The 11,861-nt window shown below is 39.3% G+C and overlaps 1 protein-coding gene across 2 annotated transcripts in view; it reads right to left on the bottom strand.

Moving 5' to 3' along the window:
• The window catches only part of IQCK (IQ motif containing K), a 53,017-nt gene that overhangs the window by 9,473 nt on the left and 31,683 nt on the right, over positions 1-11,861 (bottom strand). The window lies entirely within an intron of this gene.

The following is an 11,861-nucleotide window of genomic DNA, read 5'->3' as shown; positions in this document are numbered from 1 at the left end:
GTACCCAATCCGATTTTTATTCTGCTTGCTTATTTTGTAAGTGCACATATGTGAGATCACTGAAAATGCCATCACTGTGATCTGAATTTTACACTTTCTCAGCACATATGCTAAGTGACAACAAAAGGTCCACTGACTTTTCCCCTGCAGAAATGCAGAGCAAGGAAAGCTAGCTTTCCTTGCCTTTGCAGGATTTTTGAAAATGAGACCATTATGAACAGAGCATGAATTTGCACAAATTGTTGCAGCCCTGCAGAAATCAGAACTACTCCAGTTCTAACTGAAGATGCAATTTATTTTATCCATAGTTTTTTGCCTATCAGAAGAGTTTTTCTATGTAACCATTCAGGAACACAAACCTGGACACAAACGTTTTAGCTAAATTTGCAAATCCCGTCTGCTTGAACAAAACTGTCGCCACTTACATTGGGACAGAATGGGCCCCTGATGTAACCTCTCTGATTTATAACACCTCACACGTCAAAGTAAAACTGTCATGCTAACCTTTCTAAATCAGTACTACACAAGTTAGTTCATGAGCTCCATGTTTTGGGAGCTTGGTGAAAAAACCGTAATTGAAATGCTGAATCATTTTGTGTATGTTCTGAGGCTTCCAGTTTGCTTCCCACTTTAATAAAACATTAAATACTCAGCTTTCCAAAACATGCACATAAATCAGAATGTAGACATCCACGCTTCCACAGCAGATGCTCTCCTACTCAACACAAAAACAAAAATCCCCCATCCAGCCAAAAAAGTGTATTTTTTTTCTGTGTATGTCATTTTTTGTTCTAACAAAGCTTCAGCACTCAGATACTTGCACACAGTTCTCAGCGCTGTCTGTGGGAATGGGGCATGTGTAGCTGAGGGCAGAGGGTGTCAGAAGTCACTGGGTTGTTAAAAATGAAAGCAGCTCTTTGAGTTTCTTGCTTTGAAGAATTTTCAATTAAAAGTCAGTGATGAGTCATACAATTCACCTAGCACATAAATATATTTTTGTCATTAAGAACAACAAGCAAGGTCAGTAATGAATAGTTTTTCTATGTCTCAGTGGAAAGAAGAATGTTATCCATGTGATTGCAGAGGGTCTGCCAAATGGGAAAAATGAGTCAAACAAAGAGCACAGGGTTGCTTGCTGGAGTAAACAGTTCTAAATGAACAAAAGCTCTACATAAAAGTGAAATGTCCCAACTCCTAATGAAAGCTGTTTTCAAAGCTCTGTATTCGTTCAGAATGCTGTAATACAGATTAACATAATGTTTGCCTTCTCTCGATAAAAGAGTTTGGTTTCTCAGCATACTGTGATTCCAGCTGTCACATTTCATTCTTAATATTTTAATATTTTACAAATATTTTAGATTACAAATTTTAAATTATAAAGATAAAAATCTATTTACTTACAAGATGGATCGTCTATACTGTATGCTTTTCACATCAAGCACATTTATTGGGAAGTTACATTGAAGCCAAAGAAGGACATTCAAGCCAAAAAAAATACTTTCACATACAGTTTCAGGAGTGCCTAGTTACCTTTCTGAGGTATGAAGCTGTAAACCAGCAAAGAAAAACTTTGGTTTTATTCCCAGAATATTGGGCTGCAGCACTCCAATGGGCTCATTTAAGGTGCTCAAAGTGCTGCCAACATGGAAGATCTTTGCTAGTAGAAAACATAAAGGAAAAGTGATACATGATGAAGAAGAAGCACAGTCAATGCCTAAGAAACCCCAGGTACAACCACGGTGGCCAGATATCTGATTATTTGATATTTCTTGGTGTAATGAGGCTGTCCTTTGTAAATATTTTGTAAAAAATGCAGAAAGTTCCAAAAGCCCAGGGCTCACACATGCTGTCCAACATTAGGACAAGCCGGTCTCTTAGGTAGCTTCTAGGTTTTAGTTAGGAGCTTCCATGTCTTATCATACCCTGTGTTACTTAAGCACAACAATTTTGAATCACATCATGCTAACCAGGGAGCACAGGTTGTCAACATGAATTGGGATTTCAGAGAGTTATTTAAATAGCTTTTGACATATACTTGCTTCCTATGCTGACAGAAAAGCAAGATGTCCTTAGGATTCAGATGGGCTGGAAGGATGGGGAACAAAGTCTGCCTGCCTAAGTCTTTTCACTAGAAATTTCCATTGGAAATATTCTTCAGGCCGTGACACCTCAAGCTGAACTAACTTGCTTTAATATTTTTAAAGGCCTAAGGAAGATGATTTGTTGGCAGGTTAGCATAACTCCCACGGAGTTTAGAACTATTTACATGAGCTGATAATCCAACACATTTTTTCAGGCAACACCTATCTAAAAGCAGTGAATAGTGTAAATGCTGATACGAAGAACAAGCTTACCACCATTGCTACTTACATGCTGAATTTTAATCTCTGAAGTCTTACGAGTCCTGCCATTCTTTCAGCAGGAGCAAGAGAAAGACCCATTTCCATTTTCAATGGCCTTAAAAATGTTAAAGCTGAACAGCACTGTTCCCATTTTATCCCTCTTCCCTCCTTACGCTAACAGATTACCACCGTTGCACGAATGTGATTCTGCTGCAGCGAAGGCCATCCCCTTTTAGAGAGATTTCCTGCATGCTGGGGAAAGGCATATGGACATAACTGGGCAGAACGAGCTGCCTGAGGATGCCAGGTAGACTGGGGCGATTGCAGTCTGGGCAGTGCCAAGAGAACCATTTTGACAGGAGGTTGGACTCAGCTCCCAGAAAAAGGACAAACCCCTTAACTCCCAAGTTGTTCATGTAACAGAATGTGTAAAAAAATTCTGCAGGGAATTCCTAATCATGAATTATACATTCATAGGAAATGTAATGTGAGATTTAAATAGGAGTGGAACATAAGGTATTATCACAATATTTTATTTTGTTCTAAAACATCAGCGCCTGCTCCGAGACCCAAGGCACAGAGCAGCTGAGGCCCTTAGGCATTATGGCCATGTAAGTTTATAAAAAACAAAAACCCAAACAAAGAAAAGGAGAGATCTTTTCAGGTGCTTTTCTGCAATCACTATTCAGGATGTGAAATGAACAGTCCAAATGTCCATTCTGTAACAGATAATCACCCCCACATCTTATAGTGGTGTTTAGAACAGTCTCATAGTTTAAGATTTACTGGTAGTGCTCATTATTTAAAACTGACAAATAGTGTAGGGATAGTGTAGTGTAGGGATTTCTGATATATGGTTTCTATCTGTACAGGGCATATGTTTTCTACTGCCAGAGTAGATAAGGTTGTTGTCACCAGTGCACTCATGTTACTGATTTTAACAATTCCTATTTCAAACTGCAGCCACATGCATGTCCTAAATCACAGGATGCTACAACAATTAACACCAGCGGAGACTGCACTTAATTTCTTTGTGAGTGAGGTGAGGGTCTCTGAGCAGAGCTGTTAACTGAGCCATATTTTTGACTTGCAGCTCCCGCTACAATAATTTGTTTGTCTGCCACATGCCTCGGAAATGCAGCTTGTTCTACATAGTTTATGGTACTGATGTTGCAGTGTTGAAGGCACAGATGATGGCTAAAAGAAGCACAGAGTTTGAATGCATTTACAGTTTCAGTCAACTCCTGGGAGTGGAATATTCAGTAATCTGCAGAACTCCAACTACACATCAAAGGATTGCCTGCCTAGGACTTTGTCCTTTTCACATATACATTAGGTACAAACATCCTTACCATCTATTTTAGGTAACAGGCAATTTTCCCTCATCTTAATGCACAAATAAACCAGAATTCTGTAAAATCTGGTTGTTTCAACTTAACAGTGAACAGCCTATGACCTACTTTATGCTACGTACTACTGTAAAATACAACTGGTTTGTGACAGAAGCTTATGAAAGGTTTATACACCCACACTCTGTTTAAATTATAAAAACAGTGAGAATTACATTTAGTAATTTAAACAGTTGAAAACAGTAATGAAAAAGACTCAAACAATTAGAAGATGAAAATCCATTAAAGAAAATATATTGGAATAACTTACTAGCAAGGGCTTAGGGTAAAAAATATATATATAGAAATCAGTTTCACCCTCGCCTCCCAGTGAAATGCCAAAGAAGCCTGAGCGTGAAACTGGAGCTGCCAGCAATCTTTCTGAAATAAGACCTGAGTTTCAAAGAGACAGCTCTCTATGAAGAATGTGTATAATTTTAGCCTCTTATTATTGGAAGTCAACATGCAGGCAACTGTTAGTGAAATCTTTCACTTCAGGAAATGTTCAGTCACTTGTAATAGGGAAGTGAAGAAAAGATTAAAAAAAAAAAAACAACAAACTACAAACAACAATAACAAAAAACAAAACCGAAACGCTGTGCCCATAGACATGTCTGCTTCCCACAAATCTGAAATGCAACTCCCAAATCACTCATGTAACAATGCTTTTGTAAAAGGGGCATAAAAAAGAGACAGGGCAAACCCAACTCTCCAAAGCACCCACAGAGGCTGTGAATCACTTACTGTCGCCACAAGGACATTTGCTGTAGCCCCACACATTGCAGCAGAGGGCAGGTGGTGCCTGAGCAGCCCCTGCTTTGGGCCCAGGGCTTTGTTGGGGCCCAGGGCCTCCCTCAAGTGCCAGGCATACACAGCCACAATGGTTGCATTCAATGCCTGCAAAACAAACTACTGCAGGGAATTTGTTTATCCACTTACATTCAGACTAGGGAAGCATGAGACCCCCAGCTAGCAAAAGGCAGTAATGGAGATGAGAAAAAGGACTGGAAGATGTCTAGCAGTATTTATGTAATGTACCATACTTCCTAATATTTTGACCAAAAGCTGAAGCATTCATTTCAAAATATCCAGATGACATTTTTGCAATTCAAGGTTTACAAAGAGGAAAGCACTGACTGACATCTATTAAACTGCATGAACAGCTGAGATGAACACCTGAGTCTGGGAGAGCACAAAGCATGCAGAATTCCTGTGCTGGGGACTGCATGGCCTACGCCTGCCCAGCCATCAAACAGAGAGAGGCAGCCACATAAACACAGCCAGTCAAGGAGGAAGATCCTGGACTGAGAGAAGAGTCCAGAATGAAGGCAACCAGCACATCTTCAGCAAGAGCTGATTGCTGCAGCTCTTCCAGGCAAGTAGCTGAGATGCAAAAAGCAGAAGTTGGCTGGAAGTGGGGCCCCCCAGAAAGCATTTGGGGAATGATGGGCAGAAGGCAGTTTGGGCAGAGCTGGAATGCCAGGTGTGACGGGAGCTTCAACAGCGCTGCATTGACAGCCATCACCCCTCTTATTTCTGACATGTTTACTGTTTGGAAAACAGGTAAGTTCTGTAAAGCCATCAAATGTAAACACTCATATAAACTAAAAGAAATGACAAAAGAAATGACAAGGCACCAAAAAAAAAAAAAAAAAAAAAAAAAAAGGGACAGTTATGTTGAAAAAGATGTCCAATACCTAAGGGAAGTTAGGAACAAGTAACTTGTGTGTTCTGCAGTTTGTCCTTCATTAATGGTCTTTCTTTTCCTGCCTCCCTGTTTTATTCTTCTCAACCAAATTAGTCTCAAATCTAGTTTTGCTGCAGAAATATTTGGAGGTTTTACTTCTTATTTGAGAGCAGCCTTTCCTTTGGGGTTTTAACACATCTCATAGTTAGTGTAAAGATATACATTTGTTTTCATATGCCTGAATTAAAAAAAAAAACAACAAAGTTTTCAATGTTCAAGCGTTTCAAATGTTCTCATTCTTTCACTATTATCTTGTAAACGTTAAAAGAAAATATATTGCAAAGCCCACGAAGAATTTCTCCCCTCCTTAAAAACAGAAAAACAAAGTGCATTTCTATAATCACAGAACAATCAGCAAATAGCAACTGTCTTCTTGTCCACTGCAGTCATTATTACACTACAATCATTCTTAAAAATTGCTCAGTGATGGGTGAAAGTACAACTTTGGTGCTGGAAGATTTGTTCGGCCTTGTGCTGCTGGTAACTGTGTAAGCACAGTTCAGAAGATTGCATAGTTTGTAGCTTATCTAAATTGCCATCTTTATTTACTTTTTTTTCTCAAACACTCCCAGCACAGTTTCAGAAATTTAAGTGACTGTCATCTTTGTCACTTTTCAAAGACGTCTGAGTTCAGGGTGTGGACCAATAAGGCAGAATCTACATCATGAGCCTTATGACTTTTATCACTACATTCTCAGCTGTTCATGCCAAGATTAAACTTTCAGAAACATCTCAAGCATCTCGAATCAGACTTGGTGAAAAACATCACGTACTCAGCCACAGACACTGCTTTGTTCTTGGATCTCCTTCCACTTTTAAAAAAGAAATTTCAATGTCTTTTGCGCCACTGATAACTTACAGATCTACTTTTAAACTGAAAACAACTACACGCCTGGTTCCACTGAAAATCATTCTGAATACAGCACTTTTGCTTGGGAAAGAAACAATGGAATGTCTGTAAATACAGTGATTATTTTCTTTTTTAGGAGTAGAATTGTTCTAGTTGCACAGTGGCAGCAAGAAGCCTTTCAATTCATACATCACAGTTGCAAAATCATCAGAAGACAAACCTGCAACATTTCATATGTTAACAGATATTTTCATATAACTTAAAAGTGTGGGACCATGGAATATGGGGAAGTCTCCGCTTACAAGAACTTCATAATGAGATCAATTAAAGAATTAGATGTATTATTAAAGGAAGACTGATTAAATCACGAAAGAAAAAAAAAGTAAAGAAAAAATTGGCGCGTACCATGCTTAGACATGACTACACTTCAACCTCCCTTGATCAAAGTGGAAAAAAATAAGGAAGCAGTAACCCAAGATGTAGAAATAATGAATTCCTTACATTTTACTGAGCTGAATTTTCATAAGCAAACTACATTTTTAAGAGATCCATTATCTACTCAGACTTTGTCTTCTGCTAATGCAATATTACTACTTATGGTGCATTTAAATACACATACTTTTAAAGCCTAGTGTAACACGTGACTCTCGGGAGCAAAAAGTTTACTCCTGGTATTTTGTCTGGGAAACTGCTCACTCTGCAAACATGCATGCAATTGTAACTTCATTTATAGACTCATCAGTGAGTATGTGCTGGAGTCCATGACTATATTCACATGCTTAAGAAGTTCCAAGAAGTTTCATCAGGCAGAACTTTTCTTTCTGGGCACTGAATTTAATGTTTTTCCATTCTGTTTCATTGTAATATTGCTATTTATTGTGATACAATCGTGATACAGCCATCCTTCTCAAGAATGCAGACAAGACTTCCCCTCTCCATCTTAACTTGGTAAACCTACTCAGTTTTCAAATCCTTCTTCATAATTCAGATGGAGACATATCACAGCTGCAGGACTGACCACATTTCCTTACTTCATGACAGTATGCATCTGTTCCTGCTTTAGCACAACACATGCTCCTAAAATAAGCAGCCCAGCCCTCCTTTATCTATCTGCTGCCTCATTCATACTTTCAAGGATTTTCCAGTGAAATAACACCTACGTTCTGAGTTCATCCAGCATGTTGCTGGTTGCACTTATCCAAGGCAAAAGAAAGAATCTTTTAAAGCACTATTCTTAAAAGCTCCCACCACAGGTGAGTAATAACTTCTGCCAAAGGAGAAATATAGCTTGAAAATCAAGTGGCATGCAAAGGAATATTCCATCCTGTGTCTCGAAATCAACCCTCCCCATCTGAAGATTACTTTATTTCTCAGTCTGGTTTAATTATGTTTTCCACATGCAGTGTTCATTCACTGTAACTTGGCAAAGCTAAGGCTATGGTGGCCTCTGAGAACAGGCAGCTAACAAAGTCACCAAGAAAGAAAAAAAAGGAAGCCTCAAGCTCATTTGCTGCTCATTCATAACTTCTGTGGTCGTTTTTTATTAGTGCAAGGGCTGCTCTGAAAGTAATGCCTCCTATTTCATCACACTGGCCCATGATGACAGAGGCAAATGCTGGTGGGATGGCAGCAGAGGCTGAACCTTCCCATCAATACTCCATTAAAATTTGTTGCTGTGTAACAGATGGCAGCAGAGGGGCACTCTGACAGAATGGTCAGAATTGGACATGGAAATGCAGATGAAGCAAAAGGGTGTCACTGAATTCCTCCACGCGGAAAAAATGGCACTCACTGACATTCACTGATGCTTGCTGAATATTTACGGAAACCAAACAGTGGGTGGGTGAGGCACAGTGAGGGGTGGGTGCTGCAATTCCGCAGTGGTGACAGCAACAGCGGTTCACCTCCACTGGTGCAGATCTGGATGACCCCAGCATACAGCTCTTGTTCACTGCTGGTGAAAATGCACAGCTAGCGGTGGTGACTGTATTCAAAAATGGTGTTTTGTAGCCAAGAATGTGCTCTTTCAAATGGTGTTACTGTGCTCTTTGTATCTGCTGTCATTTCCAAGGAAATAAGTGGAAGGCTTTACTTTCGGAGTGGCCTACATATTCTATGTTGAAGGTAATAATTTTAAAAACTTCTGTAAATACTCTAGAACTAATTTATCCCATCAACTATGCTAAACCAATGGATCTATACAGGTAAGAATTCTAATTCTCCCTACAAGTCTAAAGCTGTGCACCACTAAACTGTGTCCTGACTGTTATGCATTTCATTTCTACATTTTCAGTCTGTAAGTAGGTACTGATAAAAGTAATTTACACTTGATGTATAGATCATTTTATGGAATGCAATTTTACAGCAATGGAGCAGTGTAGCAAACAATGCTATAACACTGTGACCTTAGATAAGGCTGAAAGAAATGTAACTTTTTCTTTGCACTCAAAGAGAAATTTATCAGCCACGCATTAAAAGAGATCAACAGTTCTGCAGGATGCTGTTTGTTTCTCCTATTTTTTTTCTTCAGTACTTTCATGCAAAGTTTTCACATGCTATATCCCAGTGTATGGGAACTTCTGAGTCACGGCCTGAACCTCTGATTGATCACCTGAGGCGAGCAATGAGTCAGCCACAGGAGCACAGGTGAAGGCAATTCCTAGACCTATTTAAGAGCTGGCTAGCAGGGGGAAGGATTTCTTCTGGAGATCTGCTCTGCTGGGGTTTTGTACGGGAGCCCAGGATATGGGTAAGCTTTCTATCTATTCTCTTTTTGTTATCATAGTCTGCTTTACCTAACTCTCTTGTTTATTTCATAATTATAACATCTTAATATTCATTGCTCATACACCCAGAATACTTTTCAAAACAAGTGATGAGCAGTACATATGATACAATGATAGGAGAGGGAAAATTTGTAAAGTGAGGAAAAAAAGCGATGCTTTTAAATGCATTTTGAAGTAGGGGGAGAGTCAGTGGTTTACATGAGGTTGCTTTATACCCTGGCCCAGCACACCAAGCAGACATACCACAGAGGGTATGGTTTCACATGACCCTGTAAGGCACAGCACAGATCAGCTGATCTAAAAAGTGAGCTGCTATCTCAAATGGGTGGCATTGCTCCCCTCATTACTGGGGCATCAGTTCCCTTGCACTGGATCTAAAGGCTGTGTCATACCGGGTTTATCCAGCAAAAAAGAAATGTGGAAGGCCACAGTGCAGAACAGAGAGCAGTCTTTGGGCAGATCAGCCAGCTGGAGCAGCTCACTACAAAACCCTCAGCACAAGAGCCAAGGAAAGGAGAGATGGGTAGAAAGCTCAGCCAAGGAAGCACAAGGACTATCTTTTTGATGGGCAAGTTGGGCACCTCAGCTGCCCAAAGCAGATCACAAACTGGCCCCTACTTAAAAACAAACAAATGAAAATACTCAAAAGCTGTTTTGTTCTGCCAATGATCTTATAAAAATTAAGACTTCACAATTTGTTTCAATTATGATGGATGTGTTACACACGTTCTGAAAAGAGGAAAGTTAAGAATGCCTTTAAACTCATTAATTACAATACAGCCGCATTTCTAACTTCCCTTTAGCATTTTTCAGCATCACTCTGCTTTCAGCACCAATATAATAAACACTTGCCCAAGACAGACCCATGAAATAAGGTATAGGTAGCATTGTGCTGCGAGCTGCACCACAGCAGAATGTGACTGCTAGCTTGCATTTTGGCTGATATTTTCACACAGAGGTATGCTGATCCTTCTAGTAGTGTCAATAGAATCACATTACTGCTTGAGTCAGCATTTTCTAAAAGCTATCTGGCAGCTCACCATTTATCCCCCACAGTTAGATTCAACACTATTTACAGCATCTAATAAATAGGGTTTGAGTCATCTACAAATTTGAGATTTCATTGTTATTCTTGATGTAGCTAACTTTGTAACACAATGATCTATCAACTTTAAAATGTTTTGATCTTAATGGTTTATTTGTGACATCTGAGCTTTCAGTAATAACAAATGCTTTGTCCTGCTTGATGCAAGGAGCTCAGTGGTTTAATTAGAGGGGAGATTTCACAGTAACTCAGTTAAATGCGTAGAAAGATGAGCTTAAGAAGCAGTTGTGTTATGCTACTAATTACTGCGTAAGTGCTCGTATTTCCCTTCAGTGCAGAGTCAGTTGGGTGAGACCACACCATGGACAAAGGCAGTGGAAACCAACTTGGTTGACTTTACAGTGAAATGAGTTTTAAGAACATTAATAAACAGCAGAGTAGTAATAGCAGAAATACGAGCAGCTGGAGCACTAACATAATTAATTATGGCATCACAGCTGAGATTGATAATGAAAACCCCTGGACAGTAACTTCTTAAAGTGGTACAGCTGTTTCAAACAGCCATCTGTCTGTGCCCCAAGGCTATTTTATGTAATGGATAGTCTTATATTAATTTAGCAGGGCTCAGTCAAATAATTACAGAAACAAGTTGATAATATTGAAAGCTAATGTGATATAAGCAATATAAACTTGCACTGTTTGAAGCAAGAAATTGAAAAGGAACAATTTTACATCATACTTTGGAGTGATGGAACAGCTTTGTCCTACCATCCTAAAATAATTAATTTGATGACAGGAAATCTCTATGAGGATGATTACAAGGAAGTTGTTTTTCATTGGGAAACAATTGGTAGAGAAGGCAAGGGAACTCTTATCACTACATGATTTTCCAAAACAACTTAAGTGTAGTTTACAGAAAAATTTCTTCAGAGATGGGAGGTTTTTGGTATGAATTCAACAGCTGAATGGCACAGTCCCTCCCCCTCCCTCCCCCCCCGGTTCCTGACTTTTCTTGCTCACATCACATTCAGAATGGTTTCATCTTGTCCCCTGGAAGCATACTTCAAGTTTCAACCTTTAAAACTTTCTATGCGTGAAGACGGTAAGCTGTAATCAGACATCTAATATCATTTACACCCTTTCTCAAAGCGTTGTGTTGGAAATATACTGTGGAAAAGTTTTTTTGAAGAAAAACTTGATCACTGCAAAAATTGACATTACACATAGTCAGATCTGCTGGAAGACAAGAAAATAAATACTCAATGTTCTAAACATTTAATACTGAAGTGAGGCTTTGAAAGTCCTGTGTATAGCACAATGCAGATACAGAAAAGTTTGCCAGCTTGTAGCACCTTACATTATCATAGGCTGCTCTGAAAGTAATGCCTCCTACTTATTTCTGTGGAAAAAAACCCAACAGAGCAAAATAACACCATCTGATAGAACAAATTCTTGGTTACAAAATACAATTTTTTCAATGCTCTAGCTGTGCGTTTTCACCAGCAAAGAACAAGAGCTGCATGCAATTCATAACAATCTGCACCAGCAGAAGTGCCCCACTGTCACTGTCATCACTGCTGAAATGCAGCACCCACCCCTCAGTGTGCCAGCACCCACTTGTTTGGTCCCTATAAACACTCACAAGTGTTAATGAATGTCAATGGGTCCCATTTTTTCCACATGGAGAAATTCAATGCCACACC

This window comes from Lagopus muta, chromosome 15 (assembly GCF_023343835.1).
Source record: "Lagopus muta isolate bLagMut1 chromosome 15, bLagMut1 primary, whole genome shotgun sequence".
Taxonomy (NCBI): domain Eukaryota; kingdom Metazoa; phylum Chordata; class Aves; order Galliformes; family Phasianidae; genus Lagopus; species Lagopus muta.
Note: the sequence above shows the minus strand (reverse complement) of the source record. Positions and strands in the feature narration are given on the sequence as shown.